This window comes from Anopheles stephensi, chromosome 2 (assembly GCF_013141755.1).
Source record: "Anopheles stephensi strain Indian chromosome 2, UCI_ANSTEP_V1.0, whole genome shotgun sequence".
NCBI classification, from domain to species: domain Eukaryota; kingdom Metazoa; phylum Arthropoda; class Insecta; order Diptera; family Culicidae; genus Anopheles; species Anopheles stephensi.
Window position 1 is genome coordinate 25,332,666 of NC_050202.1, and position 22,510 is coordinate 25,355,175.

Here is a 22,510-nt window from a genome sequence, read left to right on the forward strand (position 1 = left end):
CGCTAGTTGTGGTGAGCTTGCTCCCGGGAAGTCCTCAGCTATCTGTCCTACACGTCAGCATCTGCCAACCGTTGGCATTGTTTGCATGTTATCATGCTTCTCCAACTGTCAAACCGGCAAGAGAAAATGGAGGCATTGGGGTTGCATTTTAACACCAACTAACCTCCTGAAAGCCGCGACGGCGAAAGGTTACCATGCATGGGAAAAAAATGTATTACTAAGAAAATCTGTTCCAACCCGTACCCGGTAGTCTCGTCCCAAAAGTCTGACAGTTACTCCACATCCGTTGAGCCGGTGCCACAAAGGAAAGCGAACACGAGTTGATGCGATTTCATTTTTGCGGTTTCCACCGAGCTGCGAGACTAAGCACAGCTTTTCACCACCGTGTGAATGGAATGTCAGGCCGGGCCGGGCAAAAGGAAACCGCGCACTGCACAGCACGCGGAAAACAGAAAATAGAACCAAAAGCCACCAACAACAAGAGGAGCCCCCTCTTCCGCACAGAAGAAAGCACGTGAATCGAATAACGGCGGAAGCCATGCGGGAACAAATAGGCGGAAAATGACATTAGCGGTGTGCAGATTTGCACGTTTCTTAAGATAGCCGAAGCATGTGTTTGGCTGGTTGTGTGAGCGGCCAGTGACACTCATAGGGACAGAGAGAGAGAGAGATAGGGCGAAATGAGCCTTTCCTTTGCGGTGGTAAATAATTGAAATTTATTACCCGATCGTTACGGTTAGCAAATGAGCTTGGGACCGGGGGAAGAATTGGTCACGGGAGAGCACAAACTACAGATGCGCCCCCTTGTCAGGCGCGAGAGCTGCGAAATGACGTACGACGACGAGACAAATTGATCGACTCGGGGGAATGTTTCAATCGATTGGTGGAAGCCTTTTTAAATTTTAAATTGAGTTAAAAAGACTATTTTTTAGTGGAATTAACTTCTTTTGTCCTATCGATAGTATTTATCAACGTCCGTATGTGAGACATTTGCATACATTTAGGCTCAATGTGTTATATCTGTGTTATAATGCGATTCTTGATATGATTTTATTGAATTGCTTAAAGTATTAATAAATTGAATGATGACATGACTTCTAAAACTTCTATTGGAAGCTATGATAACTTAATTTTTTTTTTCGTTGTGATGTTTCGAGCATGAAACTTTGTTAGTTCTACTACTATGAGCTTTTAATAAAAAAAAAAAGAATTTTTAGATATTCTTGCGAAAACCGAAATCATTTTCTACTTTAGATAGACAGAGACCTCACTTTAAATATTAATAAATAAATTTACGGCTCTTGGATTATTACACTTATGTTTAAAAATTGCATAATATTAGGCTCAATATGTCATATATGTGTTGCACAGAGAGAAGTCCTACCATGGCAATCAACTGATGATGAGATGAATGTTTTTATTGCTTTGAAATCATCTGTTAATTGAAACTACTTCAAATGGCCTTTAATTGACATTTTAAACAACAGTGCCAAGGAAACACTTTTATTAAACTTCGCATACAAAAACAAATGTCAAATGAGGGGTTAAGAAAACGGCCACTAAAACTCGATGTTCCATTGCTCGCTAGTAGTTATCGAGCAGCTACGATAAACCCCCGCCCCAAAACACCAACCTAGCAAAGATCGTAAAAGTAAATGAAACCTCATAAAAAGTTCAATAGCGCGCGCTCATATGATCACCGGAACGAAACAGACAGAATTCCCCGGCAATTTAAACCGCGTTCAGTCGGGTAAAGGAAAACGGGCGCTCCGCAACTGCAACATGCGATGATCGGTTCGGAGCGATAAGCGAGACCCCATAACATTTCAAACACTACTCCGCAAGTACGATAGGGGGCGATCGTTCGATAAATCGAAATTATTTGCTGCCTCCCGCAAGGTAGGCAACAGAGAAGCAGTCAAGCAAGAGCGACAGAGCCACACAAAACCTCCCGAATGGTGGTGGGATAGTTTAGTGGTTTGTACAGCTTTCGTTACATTTTACTTCCTCGACTGTTTATGAGCGCTGTCTCAACACTGCGCCATTCTAAACCGCATCCTTTGGGACGGTTAAAACACGAACCTCACGGACGTCGCGCTTTAGCAGGTTACCATCTACCAGGGTTTGCTGTAAGCGGGAAATCGATCCATTCTTCACGCGCCATTCGCCATCCAATAGAACCTTTCACCGAGGGCGCCTTTACTTACCATCCCCGGAATGGACCACGGTCAAGATTGGGTCGGAGACTAGCCGGGCGCCAACCGCTATCCCTACAATGGAACACTATATCTTCCGTTCACGGAAATGCTCTGCCCTACACGGTTCGAGAAAGCCTTCTCAATCGCATTCGGAAAAGAGATGTATTTAAATTACTGTGTACAAGCCAGCATCAGCTCTCCCATACCCCGCCCGAGGTTCCACAGATACCGAATCCAATCAAAGTATTTGGGGAAGGAATTAATTTCCCGCTCCGCTATTAATTGGCTTCACCTTCGGAAGACCAAGTAATCCGTTTAAATTAAATATTTAATACCGCTTTACGGTAAGGCGCGGTTAAAGGGTAGGGTGAAAGGATTGATAATACCTCGGGAAGGCTTTCTACCCTGGTCCGCGCGTTGGTGTGCCGGGTCTATCGATCGCGCGAGACCTAACAATCAAGCCAATGTCTATGCCACCAGTACTTGGCCTCGTTCATCGACAACGGAAAGGCAAAGGGCTAACGGAGAGTAGGGCAGGGCGCTTGCCTGTTGGCCTCCTAATGAAGGTGAAGGTAACGCTCAACTTCGCTCAATCACGACGATTCTCATTGGCTTTAATTCGTGCTAGGTACTAGGAAGCGGGCACTTCAGGGAGTAGACGAGATATCTGCCTTCGAGAGTGCAGAGCTTGGAACCTGGAGCTTGAAAATAGGTAGAATTATTTTTAAACTCATGTTGTACTCATGTGCTACGAAAAACTTTGAATGTCGCATTGCAGCCTATTTAGTATTCTACTCGGAACATTCGCCTTCCAAGAGTGATGATACCTCTGGAGGGATGTTCGATCCAGTGTACGTGAATGTTGAAAATTTATAGCAAGGTACAGACAGTTTGAATTACTGTCCGTGTGTTCCAGCTGTGCGTGTCTTGGAGAAATGGAACAGCAAGGAGTGTCTTGTCTTTCGCCTACAATTACACTCATCGCTGTCACTCTTGTCCCTTGAACGAACTTGATACTGTTCTTTTGCCGTACGCTCCAAGCTAACCGCACTGGCAAATCATTTCAACGGGCGATATTCCGTTTAAGAGATGTGCCTGGCAGAAAGCGAAAAACACTTAGACCTTTTTGGCACACTTTGGCCACGGAGTATGCCGCAAGAGAAATTGCAAAACAGATCACATTTCAAACACCACCTACCCAGCCAACGGGTCCTTTACTCTTCTCCCTTCCTTCGATGCCTACCATCTGAAGACCTACTTCTGCAAAGCAGGACCTATTCCCCAAAAAAAAAAAAAAAACTAAAGGACCAACAAACAAAAGCGCGTGTTGTGTGCTGGGAAATGCTTTTTATATTGCTTTGCGATTTATTTTTCATGAGCCTGCTGCTGGTGGCGCGCCGGTACACAAGGACATTTGAATGCTGCTGCTGCCACTCACGCGCTTTTGACACGCGAACCAAACGTCCATGAACCTTCCCGTATGTGTACGGTGTATTCCTGGGGCTGTACGGAGTCTAATGGTTTTACTGGCCTTTTTCAAGGCTATTTCAGATAGTATTAGAAAAGGGAGAGACGGAGCAGTGTGGGGTTGTGTATTTATTTATTCAACGTGTTTTTATTATATTGGTTGAAGCATCCATCTACGCAATACTACACCCTGGATACTCCCGAAAGGGCGAATATTTCGCTCCCGTGCTAGTTGGGTCATAAGGAGGAACGTACACGTGGTGCTGCTTCGCGTCAGCATTTTTGACGTTATTGACAGGCGAGTATCGGTACTCGCTTTTCCGGTTGCGTTGTGTGTGTCTTGGTGTTTTATCGCTTCCATCGCTTTTGGGGGGTGATAAAATGTAAGGTAATGTTTCGATGTGCTATTAATTTCTAGGATTACCACACCTTTTCATGGTACGGTGATCATTGTAACGTACGGTATTTAACATAGAAGGGGCGCTATCTTCCACTACTGTTGTGCATCCATGTTACCTATTGTGGATTTTCCATTAACCACTCCGCCTGCAATTTGTTATTGATTGAACATTCCTCTATCGTGCATTACAGGTATGCTTCTTCTTTTTGCTCTTCGTTAGCTTACAACCTCGCTTCTTTTCCTGTGACTTGATTTTACCCATAGCTAGATAGTCAGTCCTGCGAACGAGGAGGCGGTCTGAGTTGGATTTGAACCCCGGTCCTACCGTTGGAAAACTAGCGTCGCTATCGCCTCGGCCACCGGACAGTCCCACGTATGCTCCTATTAATCTTAAAAAATGTTTCTTCTATTATGTTGCTAAGCAATTCCGATTTGTACTTGATTTGACGCTTGACGGCTGAAATTCCTTAACTTTCCATTCAAACTGTCTGTTCAATATTTTCTATGAGAAAAGCATTTATTTTAAAATTATTTAAAGTTGTTTGAAAAGTTTAGTGCATTTAAATGGTTATAATTCTAGCGTCCAGAGTTCTAGAACCACTCTGGACGATAAAAATATAACCAAAACATCTGTTTTCATTACTCTATTGATAGTTGCAATTTTGCATGGCGTTAAGCAGATATTCTGTAGAAATTGAATGTCTTTTTCTTCTTCTTCTTCTTTGGGTCTACTACCCTTGAAAGATCTTGGCCTACCATTACTGGCTTTCTGTAACTTAATTTTACCCATAGCAGGTTAGTCAATCCTCCGTACGGAGCGACGGTCCAGATGGGATTTGATCCACGGTCCTGCCGTGTGAAGACTGGTGTCGCTATAAGCTCCGCCACATCACAGGCCGGGAATCAGGTTATCTATTCTTCCTTTATTGTTTTGCAATCGCTGCTCAAATGTTTTACAGATGCATGCTGGAATATCGTTTTCCTTACTGAAATCATCAAACACCCTAATGTCTACTAGTACTCTAGATTCTTTAAGAACAAGAAGGAAAGAACCCCTACACCAAACCTCATAATTAAATTATAACTAACCCAACAACCGTTCCGTAACAAAACCAACAAAAAAAACCAGCCAAATTAAAGCGTAAAATTATGCACAACAAGCTTATCACTGTCGTCCCATGCATAATGTCCTAGATACGGGCGACCGAATTCACTCAAACACTTGAACCTGGTGCTCTACTCCTGGCCAAAATTTACAAACCTCCTAAACAACGAATTGCACCCACCCCGAAATGAATTAATTATGGCGTATCACGACAAACAGCTTCTTAATTACGTTTGAATCCCATTCGCCTGCCCATTACACACCGCCTTAAAATCATTCGTTTGCACAAATTTGCTTTTAATAACAACCGAACCGAACCGAATTTGTGTAACTGAAATATCTTACTCACTAAAAAAAACCCCAGACAAATGCCCCGAAAGCGTCATGAATCTGTCCTAGAACTACCAGGCAACCTAGTCTTATCCCATCCCCCCGAAACCATCTTCATCAAGCAGAGTTAATAATTAAATGAAAGATTCAACCATTTTTCATGCTGTTAACGCTGCCCGTGTCTATCAGTTGCGCAGTTTGTTCGTGGTGTGTTCTGCTTTCTTTCAAGGCAAGCAGATTCCCCGGGCAGTTGAAAACCGCACTGGAAAGGCCACGACATGCCAACTTTTACTGACGGGCATTGCACAAATGCGATAAATCAATTAACCGTTCCAGCATTCGCGCTCGGGTGAAATGTTTTTTTTTTTGTTGCTCTTATTTTGGGTGCGTCATAAAGTTGCCAAAGCTTCCGGTTTTCAAACCAACTGCTCTTGAAGTTTATGCAGTTGGAAGATGAAACGAGCGTTACGGTGACGGATGATTTATCTACGAAACTATTTCCAGTTTTGTGTTTTTTTAGAAGGTAAATGAGATACGCTTATTGATTCTATCTGGAATCTGACGAAATTTTAAGACAGTTTTTTTTTGGAAAAAGCAGTATGTCATTGAACAACGTTGAATCGACTGGTTTTTTCAAGTTTGCCAGTATTATGCAGCGTCGCCATATTGCCAACATCTGTCAAAATTTTCAAATATATTCCTGCTATGGGGTTTTGCCTTATCTCGGGCATGTTCGTATGCTTTTTTTCACCACTATTAATAAAAAAATAATATATTTTTATTACAATACAATTTTATGGTTTGTCTCTATTTGTACAACATTTGTGTGCTATCGTCATGTATCTTCTTCTACTGTGGAGTAATGCGCTAGATTCAGATGCATTTCATAAAAACCTATCAATCAACCTATTCGCTCAGTTTTTGTTCTAATTTGTTAGTATTTATATTTTTTTCTTGTAAATTGGGATATTGTTTCAACCTCCTTTTCTTGTTGTTTATTCCGTTTTGTTAGGATTATATTTCTAGCTTTTCGAATGTGTATTTTGCTGGATTTTTTATCCTCTGTTTTATTTGTATAGTTCTAATTTTACTGTTCTGTTCATGCTTAGATATTTTGGCAACGGTCGAGATGGACGAGGGGATAGCAGTATCGGTCTCACGGTAGGATCGGCGATAAAATCCCATCCGAACCGTTAGCGCCCACAATGAAGTTTGACTAACCAACTTAGCGGTGGTATCGTAAAGTCTAGTAAGCTATTATATGGCAGACATGAGCGCACAGGTCATTAAGCAGGTCGAAAAAGAGGAAATTTCAGACAATCGAAGATCTTGGACTTCCGCATGTTAAATATGTTCCACGGTTTCCTTTTATTAAGGTTTTCATTTGGCGGGGCCTGCGGACCAAGGTGGATAGATGATCATCAAGATGTTTTGACCAAATATGTGATAAAAATACCATTTTTTTTTGGCATTCCAACTGGCTTTTATTTTGTTTGGCATTTTTTGCTTTCTGGAACATTCAATTCGCCAATATCTATCGAAGTTGAATGCTAGTTTTTAAACTTAAACCTTAAAAACTTTTTGTCATACCCAATATTTCCTTTTCGGGCCTTCATCATGAATAGGACGCAAAACTTTTCTGTCGTTTTCTTCGTTTGTTATGTTGTTTTTTTTCTTCTTGCATTATTACAAGCTTCTTGCTGTGTGTTTTTTTTTATTCCCTTGCTATATCATCGCAACCTTCCAATTGTCCCGTGTTCATCCAAAAGCTGCAAAGCGGATCCACCGTCCAGCGAGTAAAAATGGTGAAGTGAAACAAACAAAAACAACGCAGAAAATGCGTGCACAAGAAGTACTAGAGAGGATAGAAACGGGAACGGGAATTGTTGCTGCTGCTCGGTGGAAATTTAATTACGCTATATGAACTACCTCGGCGCTGCTTGTCCTTGTGTTTTTCTTTCGATGCAGTGTTTTGGTTGTTTTTATATCCATTTCTCTGCTTCTACCTTTCTTCACGGAACCTGCGGGGATACGGTCTGGTGGTGAAGGCCGATGCCGGATCACCATTGACAACCGGTAGCAGCTGAGTCGACGACTTAAGCACACATCGTCTGTAAAGGCGCCAGATTCCACCAGGAGGGGAGAGAAAGAAATGCTGGTTGGCGCGGGCCCAAAGCAGTCAATGGGTCGACCTACTTGATTTACACCAATTAACTTTCTCTTTTAGGCTGCTCCGGAGCAGGCCTCCGCGTGCGAGATGATGATGTTGCATCGCGAAAGTATCTTGCCAGTTCTTCAATTTGACCTCGCGGGCAGTATCAGTTAAATTACAAACGAAAGCGTAGGATTACTAAAAGGAACTGACCCTAGAAGAATTCGCGGCCACCATGATGACAATAGACATAATTCAATTATCACATTCACATCAGGTAACTTCAGAAGAATTGTACAGGTGTGTGGAGCAGGTATGCCCAAACTGGGAAACCGGATAATACTTTCCTTCCCTGATTCTCAAACAATTACCCACCACAGAGCTGGTGCTATATCTATTCTTTACTTTGTTCGATTTCAATTTCGGGTAATACATCCGACCCCTTTTGCTGCGGTTCTGCCCGGCGCGCTATTATAGTAGTACGTGTCCCGGAGTGCTTTTCATCCGTTTAGCGTCAGTTAGCGTCACCACCTATTATGCTATCCATCGTTCACCAAAACCGAAATGGGTGGCTTCTGGGTGGCTTTCCCACACAGCCCTAGAGGAGGGTGTGAGATTCTAATGGAACGCGCGTTTCGAACAAAAAAGGGTTGCTGCATTCTCTCGCACCGGTACCAAGGCACTAAACCCCACACAACAATGCTACTGCAACAATGGCCGTAACGCAGCGGGAGAGTTTTCCGGGGTCGGTTGGAACGTTTTGGCACCTAGCAAAATGCCATTGTGCGTGTGTGTTTGTGTCCGGGCATTCAATTCTTTTTTTTTCGTACGAAAAAGGGTGGGAAACAGCGCTGAGTGGTTGGATTAAAAACTGGAGCAAGCATTCCAGAGTTCGTAGCATCTCGTTCACAACGCAGCGCATGCTTGAATCATATCACTTTACTGTGCAATTCATGAATCATTCGTAATCTGTCTTCTGTACGAGAAGTTTCTAGCTAATGGTGATGTCTCAAAGTGATTACAGTTCTGCTAAGGATTATTCATCTTTCATTTAAAATGAGGTTATTACTACCGGGAGCTCTTCAATCTTTTACTGGCCAGCAACGAGTTCACAGAGGTCGCGTTACTTTGTGGAAGAGGTCTAATTTTAAGACTTCTCGCTTATCAGCGATTGTTAAACCATAGCCCAAAGATTAAGTACATGTACACCAAAACGCGCAACTTGAATTATGCAATCGTTGACATACTTTTTGAATATTGCGCTGCTTATCGCTGTTTGTCTAGAGATTTTTGCCACGAAGAAGTGGAAAAATCTGGATGCTTAATAGAGCTGGATGCTAGTAGCGATGTCAACATCCTGTCCACATCCGATAAGTGTCCCCCTCATTAGTCTTCCACCACACGAGAGGATGAAATTAATTTAAATATAAATTAATCGATACACACACGTATAACCCGGCACGTTCACCGTCCATCGTGAAGGCCGGTCTGCTATCACTGCTATCCCATCCCAGCGCGGTCCGCTTGCTTCTCTATAATTATAATCTTAAATACCATCCATTCTCGACCGGTCGGTGGTATTTTTCATTACATCGCTTATCACACCAAGAGCTCCAACGCTCGGATTCATTCAGCACAATGCGGACCCCGCAATGGGAGGAGCTCCCCCTCTAGATAGTGTATCTTCTGCCAGCCGTATCCCGCTCGCAGTAGGGAGTTCCGAGTACAATCTCTCGAGAAAGGCAAGAATCGATTTATGGTCAAAGGTGGCGGTCCTCGTAGCAGAGGACGCCACACGGGAGAGATAGCGTGAAACGGGAAGCGAACGTCACTGGAACTACTACTGGGTGGGTTCGGAGTCCCAGCACAGATGCGAATCGTCTGATATCATCTGCGAGCGTTGAAGCGGTGCGAGTAATTCTACGATCTTTCGGTCGGGCCCTGAAGCAAGCACCCTCCTGAACTTATAGCCTTAAAGTAAGCTCGCTTACTTCTCTTTATAGGAAAAGTCCGCAAACCATACCGCGACCCTATCACATACAATCAATCTCGCACGGGCATGCAAACAATCGACCAGTTTCAGGGTACGGGAAAAAGCCCGGGTAGATGGGATGGAATCTCTGTAGAAGGAAAATATTTTAAGAAGGGCGCTATTTGAAATTTGGTTCGCAATTTTTGTGGCCACAAGATAAATGGATACTGGTTGTGTGCAAAGTACGTAATGATTGTAAATATTTGCCATTTGTGGGCGGTGGATGATGGGAGTGAGATGCTGCAGCGTACACGGGCAAACATTAGTTCTTTGTAGAGGTTCCGATTTGAAGTATGTTGTATTAACAGGCCACTTGTATTATTTCTCTCTCTCTATTCCTTTTCAGTTGATCCGGTATTCTGAAGTGGATCCACTCGAGGCAAAAAGGTAAATATGGACACAGTGTCTCCTTTATATTGTATTGGAGTTTTTATTGGACCATCGTTCGGTCGTGAGTTCTTGCTTTTTGAATTGCAAACATCGTTCTATCCTATCTGTTGGCCCGTCTCGCCTGTACCCGTCAAAATAAAACCATCTGCATAATAAAATCTGACATTGACATACATACAGCATCTGCTGGTACGCCGCAATACCGAATCAACAGAATAGACCAAAAACCCCGAACCAACCAACTAAAGGGCGATAAAAATCAGTTCTCTCCCAATTTGCCTCGGGTTAGTTGGCGCGCGTTGGTCAACCGTCGTCAGAATACCGTGTGTCAAACAAATAGGGCACAACAGCAGCGTGCGTTGATTTGATAAAATCAGCAGACAAACAACAGTTCAGCCCCAAAAAATGTAGACCATGCGGTACAGAGATGTCCCCGAAAGCAGCGCCAGAAACCAGCGTCGTACTTTCCGTTTGGTTCGCTTGGTTGTGTTGTTCCCGGTATCTCTAAATCTTGGTGATCCGGTAAGTGTCCGTAACAGTGCGAAAGTCCTACAATGAGACAATCTTGGATCTTGTGACGGGTTTAGGATCTTATTGAAACGTTGACGGCGTTCGCCCCCGTGATTACTGTTCCTGATATACGCCTGGGAAGCCATTTTTAAAACGCGGTCAATCCCTTTATCGGCGCCGGGATCTTTGAACCCACCCGCCATTTTGGACATGAATAATGTCCAATCGATCGATGCAAATATGGTGGTTTCATGGCAACTTAGTTGCTTTATTTGTCGACTGGGGCGATACATATATTTTGTCCACGATAAGCGTACACCAGTCGAGTCGAGACACAATCGGGCTTTCCGTACACCCTGCATTCGAAATCAAATTAAAGTTTTATGATTCAACAATTAAATCAATAGTCCAACCGGAACGAACGATGACAGAGAACGTGAGAGAGAGTTGCGCTGTGTGGGTGCATGGACATGGACGTTCTGTATTATGCAATTTCTTCACCAGAGGCAGATGTCTGTTCGCCGGTAAATCTTCCCTTCCCTAGCTCTCTACCCACAACCGCTAGCGTTGCCTTTGTATTGCAACATAAATCATACATTTAATGCCACCTTCACAACCACCGACCCGTCGGGTTTGTGGCTTACTTGCTGCTGTGATGAAACTTCAGCCAGAACGCGTAAGACATATCCTCCGTTTATGTCTCAGTTTAAATTGTGCTGACCAAAGAAGATGTTTGCGTAACGGTCGGTGGAGCAATACACAGCCCCCTTGACTTCGTTTGTCTGTGGTGCCGTGACCAGGATCTGTGGACAGGATTGTGGCCTGTACCCTGTCCGAGGTACACACAGAGCTGGTTGTGTTGTACACACAGTTGCAGTCGCTGTCGGGCGTTTTGCATTCGATGTCAGCGAGCTCCCTACCGAATCGGTACCGAATAGCAGCAGTCGGGGGCTTAACACTTTCGACTTTGATGACAAATAAATTCAACCTAAATTGAAGTCAATTGTTTATGTGCGCTTATGAAGTGTGTGCGCAAATACACTCTTTCTATACCCTGCCTTTCACCACGGTGCATTGTTGCACACTCCCAACGTTTGTGCTGTGTTCCCGGGAGCAGGTTCTAAATTGTAGCCAGTGTCCTCTCAACTACCTCCCGATTGTGTTCTCCAGCATTGCGCGCTGACACGTTCGTAATCGCTCGGCTCGTAACCTGTCAGCGTACGACAACAAGTTGTCGGGCGGGCGGGCGGGTGTGGCCAGAGCGAAGGTTCTGTACTTGTCTGTATTCTGTTGACCAGCTGGAATTGACGGTAGTTCATTTACATTTGCATACGACGAGGGCTTAACAGGGATTGGACACAGTTGATTCCCTCTCGATTCTTGCCCAACAAGCTGGAGACTGAATTAGAGGATTAGCATCATTCTTGGGATACTTTCCTCTGGTGTTGATTCTTGGGATTTTAGACTGCGAGAATCTAATTTGGTAGATTCGGATATAGTTTGCATGTGCCTCTATACAGATACGCAGGCAATCTAGTGTCTGCCAAAGTTCAAGACATAGTAATTCATTTTCATCAAGAATTTCCTACAGATTCTCTGTTTCAGGATCATTTGTCTTACTTCCAAATCATTCACCAAACAAATGTCTGACTAAATTGGCCGGAAACAAAACGCACGCAATGTAACACTTAGTGCTTCCTTAGTTCCGAAACCACCGAACACCAAACCACTCTTGCACAACGGGTTTCTCACACATTAGCAACCGAATTTCGGCTGTGGTGGGCCGAAAATAAGAAAGAAATGAAAATAAATTACAATTCAATTAACGCCAATTGCTGTGGCATCGCGCTAACCTTCACTCGGATTGGCCCTTACCCTCTGGAGGTCAGTGGAACTTGGCGAAACATTTATCAAACTGTCACCGTTTCCAGTTCGGCGGTTTCCAGTGGCGAGTCCCAACACCAAGGGTCAATTAAGGGGTTTCGTAAACAAAAAACATGATAGGAAAGCAAACAAAATTCGCATGAACTCCCTGTCGGTATACTGGACCGTTGAAAGCTCTTACCCTGACCATGTCTACTGATAAGGTTTTGTTTGTCAAGCGGAGCTTAGCTTGTCCCACCTGTCAAGCGGAAGTCGGATATCTGCACGCAACTGGAATTTAGCATCAATTTGTTCCTATTTACATCGCCCGTGCGTAGCGGCAAGAGGTATGTTTATCCGATTCTGATAAGGTTGAAACACATTTCAAGTAGTGCCAAAATGGTTCATATCAATCAGAGTTGGGGAGAGACACTGAAAGCTGAACCCTAAACGATTCTTGATTCGATGCATCACATCCCGCGCCACAAACGCCCACGGTTCCCGATTTAATGTAAATCCATTCTCGTCCATCAAATCAATCACTGTCAATTCGGGGCCAGTACTACCCCAGCGCAAAGGGGACAAACCGGTTCTCATCCTCATCCGCCAGCTAATCTGATCCGGTCCCGCCCAGAACTTAACCTTTTTACCGATGGATTGCTCGTGGAGACTTGCGCTGTCAAACGCTTAGAAGCCCGCGTAATTTTCTCTCTCCACACAAACTGTCAGACTTTTGGGGGACATCGGTGCTGCACGATGGTGCAAACTTTCAAGCTGGAGTGGTTATGCTTGTGGTAGCTGGGAGTAACACAGCTTAAAACGTACAGTTTTTTTTTTTTTTGAAACCGTTAGCCGGATGGATTCAAGCAATCACCATCGACCATTAGTGAGCTTTATAGAGAGAGAAAGACGTGTACACATCGGTACCAGAAAATGGAGGCTCGACAACAAAAATCTGGAGCACCACCGAACGCATTTAGGTGAGATGTGCTGGACGGGCTTGCGTTGTGGACAGTTAAGTGATTTGTGATGCTTTTTTATTGGAAGCATTCAGATCACTTGTCTACCACACAACCACACCGCCATGATCGAGCATCGAGCTTTGTTGGACATTCCCTGAAAGCAGGACAGCATTCCACTGTGGGCTCTTTAACAAAAAGTTAATAAGTTTCTTTTTTTCATTTCGTCTGACCGGAAACCATTTCGACGACGAGGTTTGAAGCAGATCCGTCCATTGTACACCGTTTGACCGGTCTTGCCTTCGGAGCTCTTCCTGTTTATGTCCGCGCATTCTTGTGTTGTTCACTGTTCATCGTCTGGCCCTGCATGGGCTAAGAAAAATTACATTCGTAAAAAAAAACGGAGAACGAAGAGAATAAAGCGCACAGCCGGTTGACTAATAACCACGACACTTTTCCCTAACGGTTTTAATTTAGATTATCATTTCCTTTGCGCCCCGTGTGCGCTCTGTGTTGTATACGCGCGTGTTGACAAAGCGATCGAAAGTCTCCTATTTTCCCACATGCTCTTCAGTCGCCCGGAGTAAAAAGGTTTTTTGACCCTTTTTTTGCGCTACACGGTTTCTTCAACCTTCTGCTTGAATTATTTCTTCGATTAGATCATCTCCCCATGACACCTGTCTTTAAATCCAACGTTGTATATCAAGGTGTCCCGATCGCTGTCTGCCACAGCACTTCGCCCAAGCGGAAGTGGTCGTGTGGTGGCTCGGGTCAACTTCATGAAACTCCGGTTGATTATACGTCAAAATTGCGTCCACTAAGCGTTGCGTTGCAAGTGTTAATTTATTCATGCAAGCAGCGTGCGCTCGCGCCGTCCATGTCCAGGCATATGAAATGAGTTTTAATGCGATTGGTAAACATGGAATATCACTTTCCGATAGCTTAATGAGCGTGGTGCGGCTGGCATTAGCAAAACCTCGGCCCCGAACAACGTGTCTCGGTTTGTGTTTAACGGTGTAGCGTTGACCGCTACAAAGTAGCTAACTACTTCATTAAGGAAATGTCTCCCGTTTCGGGGAAAAAGGTGTTTCATCAGGGAGCGGGAGTAACGTTGAGTGAAGGGATATTTATCAGGGAGGATGACCTTAATTACTGGTTCAGGTGTCGGTAGAAGCTCCCTGAAGGTGATTAAAGCAAGGTTCTGAGTTGACAGAGGAGGAACTCTTGTTGACTCAGTAAACACACAATGAGATGAGAAATTCTAATGAAGAATTTTCCTCCAATAAATATCGCAAAGACAATTCCAAACCTCTCTCCATCCAAATCCCATTTAAATTGAGATCCCAGAATTGATAACTTCATTATCAGCACCTTCATTCTCGTAAGCCTTAATTATTCATATCTATTCTTCCATGTATAAATACGATTAAGATATGATAGAGTGTAATTTAGAATAACAAGCAACTTCATTCTCACCCTTCCCGTACCGAAGGTTGGTTTTGGGTTTGGTCCACAACCCTCCTCTACTGGGTCGTCAAATTATCCCTGGGAGAAAATTATGAGCAATTTATGCTCATCCGTGTTGTTTCTTCTGCCTTTCACTATTAACGATAAACCCATTCAAAAGAAATAAATACTAGATAAACGGAGGGGACACCGGAAACCCCGGACATGGACACAAAATGGCTAAAAAAGGGTTCACCAAACATTCGTTCTTTCCGAGTGACCACATTTCTCGTACAAGGGAGTGTGCGTATCGCTTCCGGGTGGGTACAGGTCGTAACCCACTGCTCGGACTGCTCGATGTTCTTTGGGTTACTCTGGTACTCCCTTTGGAGCCTTTCTGATGGACAAAGTTGTCAACCCACACACACACATACACACGGCGACCCAGCTCTAGAACACGATGATGTGAATGACACTCGGCACCATTTAAGGAAGTGGTGAGGCATCAATTTCCAAACCAAACCGAATTGCGCCCACGTGCAATAAAGACCAGGCTTTCTTCGGCCGTTGTGTGAATTCGAGCTGATTGTTTATTGACGGAGTCAATTTAACGGAGCTGTTTTCACTCAACGCTGAAGTTGGTGCGTGCCACTAGCGTTCAGAACCAACGAAACTTCCGTCGGACGTTATGGTTGAGGCTAGAAGAATTTGAATATTAAATCACCCCAGTCGCACACTGTTCGGGAGGTTCTGCCCCCGGGTATCGTCTAATCCTGTGTTCTTCACCCACACTCTAGCCACGAAATGAGAGGAGCTGGATCGTTAAACGTGCCTGCCGGTAGATTAACTGGATTTAGCGACGATAGCGAAAGTAGACCGCAACGTGGCCTGTTTACTCTCTGCTACGGGACACAAATAAAGCGACACAGTTAGAGTAGTGAAAGGGAATGCTATAAAAAGAATCAGATCAAAAATGCTTCACTTCCTTTTGCGTCAGGTTGCTGGTTCCGAATGTCTGTTGAGTGCTTGTGTGGATTGGGCTTTATTGCCCTCATTGATGCACCCTATCCGAATGCTTCACGGTGTACGAAAAAAAGCGTGTCTAAAAATGTCCTTCGATGCCATAAAAATCTTAACCAACATTCCGTATCTCTCGGTGTACAACGCAGACATACAAGAAGGGGAAGGCTCTCCAGAATGTCAAAAATTGTAAACGCACCGGTAAAGCATGGAAAAGCGTGGAATTATCCGCACCTTACAAAATTAAAACATTTCTACCGGCTCCTCAAACAAGAGCTCCTCATTCCTGGCTGCCACGTTTATATGTTTACACGCTGATCCCTTATCTAATTTTCATTCATTATTTGAATGTTGCTTTCGCCCCCCTTAAAAAACTCCTCCTGACGTGATGAAGTCAAAATACCGATGCGATGGCGGTTTATTAGTCTACCACAATCTCTCACCTCGGTAAAGCCATTTTTACAACCATTTTACCACAACCGGAGTAAACCTTATCCTGCTTCTATCTCCCTGCAGTTGAAGTACACTCTTACCGGTTTTTGCCAAAAATAAGTCGAGAATTCATTGAAGCATCCCCACCATCCGTACCGTGCAAGGACAGAAAAAGGGTTCCCGTACAAGTGAAAAGTTCAACATAGTTTCTCCCCATAAAAAGGCAAACAACATTTTGCGACATTCGATGTGCGTGTGGAATGTGAAGCGGAATTCTGTTTTCAGAACGTCATCCATGCTCTAGAGTTCTAGAGTGACGTTGGGAAGCGTTGGTGTTTTCAAACAATGTTGAACTGCGGCGTCGGATCTATCTCGATGCTCTGCTCCATTCTTGCTCTTCCTGAAGTGCTCAACTGACCTTCCAATGTTTGTCGTCTGGGATACTGAGTGGATAAGCTCGTGGGAATAGGATCCCGAGCTCATGTTCATGCAGTGCGCTGGGAACGGGTTTGAATATTAATTTCTCACACCTCATCAGAAAACGGTCATCGTGAGGTTTTCTGTTACGGGCTCACACTTTTTATCTCCGGTCCCCTCGGTCAGCTACACGATTCTACTTTCGAGCTAGCCGACTCGTAAGCTCTCTGGAAGCGTTTGTGTTTACCCGGGACGCCCATAGTGGGTAAATATTATCATGGTCAATAGACAGTTGATAAATCAGACGATCAACAACTGGTCACGGTTGTGTCATGGCGGCTATTCTCACTCCAGAGCGCTGTGGTGGATAAGAGCGAGAAAATTATCATATCTTGATCGACTCCGTTTTCTCACGATCTCCACAGCACTCGTATTTCTTGGTGGAAATGCATTATATGTCAGTGCGTATCGACAGTTTGCTTTGATTTGTAACACTAGAAACGATCAGACGGTCGTGGGGCACGATCGACAGTACCGATCAGATGTTAACTTTAACGGTCTGTTGTGTGCATTTGATAAGCAAAAAGCGAACTACGGGATGTGTATTTTTAATCAAAGTTTATCAAACTACATACAGATTTTTACTTCTACATCATGCTGTAAAAATGATTTAACTTAAAGCTGATTAATAGGTCACGTCACACTGTGACAGGATTAATGCTTAAGCCAATTTGTTCCTTTCTCCAGCCCAGTCCTTTTAGACCGTGGGATGCCTGGAATCAATAAATCATTCAATCGCCCCCAAACAAATGACAGTGTTCCGTTATTCCGAAACAACAACAAAAAATCACCCAAACACTTTCACGAGAAGCATTATGGCATGCGAAATGTCAGAAATATATAAATACATAAATTAATACCTCTCCGAGAGCGGTGGAATGAGATCAGCGGATAAAGGCTGGCGGATGTTACAATGTTGCTTTGAAGGAGGCTCCTTCGAGTAAAAGAAGCATAACGAATTAAGAAAAAAAAAGCAACTCGAAACATTCGTTGCGTGGGTGGAAGCCATAAATTAAGCATCGTTTGTTGTTTTTCGAAGCCTTTTCGTGCTGTAGTACTACAACCAAAAACCCGGAATACCCCGGTTGGGGAAAAGGATGAGTATATTCAACAATTGCTTTTATCCTTCCGTTCTTGAAAAAAAGGCGCGACCCGTTTTGTTACAGCAATGTCATATCCTCTAGATGGATTCTTATTTTCTGATCGGGTGAAAGGCTTCTTTATTGAAATTTATTTTCTGATCCCCATTCCATGGGAAGCCTATCGGGGGCCGGATCCAACGCTCGGCTAATGGATTCCATCAGATCCGTTCCATTTTTTGCTTTGGTTATTTTTATCGGAATCATCAGTAAACCTTGTCTATGCGCCTGGGATCCCTGTTCCTATCTACTAAAAGATCTCCAGCCGTGCCTGCTGCTACGAGCTTGCTTCCGCTGACGTCAGTGACCCATTATTGCTCCGTGTTGAGCGACCTTGCTCGGACTAGCTCCCGGTACCGTTCGTGCACGGAAGTTCCGACCAGCCTTTATCACTTCGCTGGCGCCAGCCCGGCTTGTGTGGACATAAATAAACCAACCCAACAGCATTATGCACCATGCTGCTGTACAGTGGCAGGCATGCACAACGCAATCATGCATTTTCTGCCGGTAATGCTCGCGCTAACAGCAACGACCAACAGCCGAACCTGCCTGTGTAATATGCTCCCGTTGTAATGTATCAGCATGATGCAACTGCCGACTCACTGCACTGCCAGTGTCGAAGCTGATGGCGAAATTGAGGTTAGGCTAATAATCGATGAACATCACTACTATGTGACTCCATTCGCTCTACCGGTAGGCAAATACTTCATTTTCTCCCTTCAAAATGCATTTGTTCAGATATTTTAAGATGCACTTTAAATGTAACCGTCACCACCCGGGCATACGGCGTCGTTGCCTGGCTAAATGTCATCAAGAATTCTTTGGGTCGTAAATTAATTTAATAACACTGCTGCAGAAATGGACCCCCCGGAGCACTGACGATGTCTACTACCTTTTTGCATTGGAAGAAAGAAACCCTCGGCGTTTAAACTTATCATTCGACCTCTGTTTCTCTGCGCTCTCGTAGCAAACTTGTGCTCCACCGTCTGCTACACTTGCAGGCAGATCTAATTAATGCAAGAATTTATTAGTTCACTAGCCTGTCCCGCGACCATACAGCCTGGCTGTGGTGTGGTGAAGTGCAACCTTCACCATCACCATCATTTGCCTGTAATTGCATCGCAACTGCAAATCGCTACTTATCACACTCGAGCAGAATAGGTCCTACCGCTTCCACTCTCTGGACATTCGTAGAATGTTTGCATCTTGCGCCGTCATTCGACTCCATCCCCTCCTCGTGTATGCTCAATGACACTGTGGACTATTAACGGAAGGAGTAGCAATAGCAGTGGCCTCCGTCAGGAAATAATTCCACTTAACCTTAACCACAGCAGCAGCAGCAGCAGCAGCAATGGCGCGGAATGTGGTACGGGATAAGTTAAAGCGTAATTTTATCACAATATCTATCGATAAACGGATCACTGGGAAATTGCAAAGAATGAGGTCGACGTTCTCGCAACCGAGCTACCCCATAGCGACCCCCTTTTTGGAAGTAGTACAAATTACTCTAAAGCGTCGATTATGAGATCAACAATCTGCAGATGCGGTTCAGTGTTCTAAAAAGGCGGACCAACTTGCCAGAACTCGTTGCGATTAGGAGGGCAGATGCGGCTTACGGCGCCTCGCCACACGAAGGATAAGATATGTGGCTAGCCAGCCAACTGACCTCGACCAAATTAAGGTCTATTCGTTTGCAACAACTGGGCTTTCAGTTATGCTCCAGCACACGTCCTCCAGTGGTGATGTCATAGCACAGAGCAAAACGCACAACTTCACGGACTGGTTTCTCCGGGGTCTCCATACTCCGAGCTCCAAGCTTACGTATGTTGACTCCTTCTTTTTTCCACCGCTTAATCTTCTAGCTCGGACTAATTCTTATGCACTCCAGCTCCATCTTGTCCCCGCATCGTTCCGAACGGCCGCAAAACGATCTGGGACAATATTGGTGCGGCATTTCAATTAATTCAAATGACCAAACCTAGCACTAGCCGCCCGGTTTGCATCGAACGGGTAGACCGACGTCATGCGGTATGAAAGATGCATGACATCCTCCCCTAGTGGAGGTAGTAGAGTGGAACACACGACGGTGTAGCGTTGCATGTGTTGCCAACTCCGAACAGGAGGGGCTTCATTTCCGGACCCGTCGGTGTCGACTTGCAGGCGACGCCGTGAGGTCATACGCCAACCTCATCTTCCTTGCTCTGGATGTTCGACCCGTTTCGGTGCTTTCGGTAGCAACGTGCATGTACACTGAAACATACCAATGACCTCCAGTCGGGAAATGCATTTCATTTGATTTGCCACCCGATAATGTTGGACGGGGTAAAGAATTCGTCGCTCTGCATTCAAATGAAACCCGAACCAATTCGGATCGATGGCTCGCACATTAGCATGTGGTGGTGTACGGCAAAGGAATAGCTTCTTGACGCACAGACTAGGCCCTCCAGATCAGACATCTGTTCGGCATCGATTAGAGAGTTCCGATCCCGATACTCATCCGTGATAAGCTTTCCCATGTTTGTTCACCTTTTATCCTACCGCGTAATGCGAGGTCGTCTCCCTAATTACCATAAGTAAACAGGGTAGAACTGCAAGGCAACAGATGCGTGCTGCCGCGTATCATTGCGAAACAGATGCCTCGGTGTCGAGCTTTAAGCGTAATACCTCTGTTAGGCAAATAGTTGCAAAGCGTTTCAATGGAAGGTCAATTTGCATACTCTGGCTACTTTAGCATTGAGGGAGTAAGCGCAGAGTTCCTAGAATTACGCGTAAATTCGCGTGAGCTTTCTTTGCTGAGCTCAGGGCGCACCAAGAGCAATGACTGATTTATTGCCCTATAATTCACATTTTCAACACCCGCTGCCCCGGAGCACACTCGATCCAGTGCGCTAGCGGGTGGTGCACGTCTTCCAATCTTCAACTTCCTGCGCACCACCAGGGTGCTTCGCTGTGGTAAGCACCCACCTCCATCGCGCTCTCCGTTCGGACCCAATCAATTCGAAACCGAAAGGAAATTGCTTCAATATTGCCTTTTACCGGTCGGAAAATCCGTTGAACCTGAACCAAATCTCGTTCGCTTGGGCGCGCGGGTTCTGTTTTCGCGAAGTTCTCGTGTGGAGCTCAGCAAAGCGTTGGATCCGGTGCACAACCGGTATAGGAGAACCACCTGTAGCTTTTCCGTCTAGCTTCTTAACCCCTGCCTGTTAGCAGGTAATGGGGTGCGGCTGTGAAGGGTGGAGGTCGGTAATTACTACTCATACTCCAACTCCAACAACTAATGATGTATCTCTCCATCTCACTCTCCTCTCTGTCTATTTGACGTTTCGTTTCAGAATTCTGCCCCGATCGCGCCGAGACCGGAGCGCTTCGTTTTGTATGCGGTAATCCATCAGCGATCAACTAACGCGTCGGTTGTAGCATCGTGCGTTGGCTTTCAATTCGAAACAGTCGGCTGTGTGGTGTAGACGAAATAGTGCGTTTTAATAGCATCGCGAATTTTATCTGCCCCAGTGCCATTACGAGTTCTAACGAGCATGAAGTGAAAATGTTGTGCTGATGATTTTGTGTTCTAGCGAGAGAAAAAAATGTTACACAAGTGAAGTTGAAGTTGCGAAGCGTGATAGTTCTTCAGAAGACAGGTGCCCTTTAACGCACCCCAAATCAACAAACCACGTGTGCGAGTGTGTGTCTTACGATTTGAAGAAACCCGAAAACAAACGCAAGCGATTCATATACGGTCGGCATCTTGCTGCCGGCAGTTGTGTTACGCATCGACGCCCTTACGCCGGAGTGCGGCTCACCACCACCAGTTTCCCGGCGTCTCTTGACTCCGTTCGTCTAGCGCAAAGTGCGGAACGCGATCCAACTGAAGTGAGTATATGGTCGTAAATGTGACTGGTTGTAGTTTTAATTTATTCGTCGTCGCCATCGACGTACACCCGCACCAAGGCACGTGGCTTGTACCCGCCGATTGCTGGCGAGAGACCCAATTACAACAAGATTGCTTTAGAGTGTGTGCTATGGATATGACGTTTAAAAATCGCTTCAAACTCGTAAACTATACTCCGACTATTATCCGTGTGACGCTTGTCAGCCTTCGAATCCTTGGCGAAGTAGCGGCGAACGCAGCTGCGAAGGAAGATTTACCATTATCCTACAGTGGGGTCGCTATTCTTCACTTTCTATTCTCTATTCCACTGACATCCTTCACTTGAATAGTGTTCCATAACATGCAACGTGTGCTGCTCGTGAAAGTTGTGCCTTATGCTCACGGTGCCACCTCTCCTTAAACGCTCTTTTAATAATGATAAAACGTTACGATAAGTGGAAGCCACCATTCAGAGCTGTCCCTAGCGTTGCCTTTATCTGTGGAACTTTTCTTCTAGACCTTTACGGCGACGACTCACGAAGCCATCCAACCGTTTGCCGATCCTAGACGACCGAGCGACGGTGGTCCCTTTTGTGAATGTGTTTCTCTCTCTTTCTCTTTCTTGTCCTCCATCCATCCACCATCCGTTACCTTAATCGCCTTAACTGTTACAGTTAATCACAGTTCTTTCGGTTACCCAATCCTATGTAAACCGTGTGACG

General features: G+C 44.8%; 1 protein-coding gene across 5 annotated transcripts in view; it reads left to right on the plus strand.

Annotated features, from left to right (window-relative positions):
* The window catches only part of LOC118505915 (protein unzipped-like), a 64,177-nt gene that overhangs the window by 14,633 nt on the left and 27,034 nt on the right, over positions 1-22,510 (plus strand). For all 5 annotated transcript variants that reach the window (XM_036042380.1, XM_036042378.1, XM_036042379.1 and 2 more), the window contains exons 3-4: positions 10,031-10,071; positions 21,253-21,790. The gene's annotated coding sequence lies outside the window, so the exon portion shown is untranslated. The remainder of the gene's footprint in view (positions 1-10,030; positions 10,072-21,252; positions 21,791-22,510) is intronic.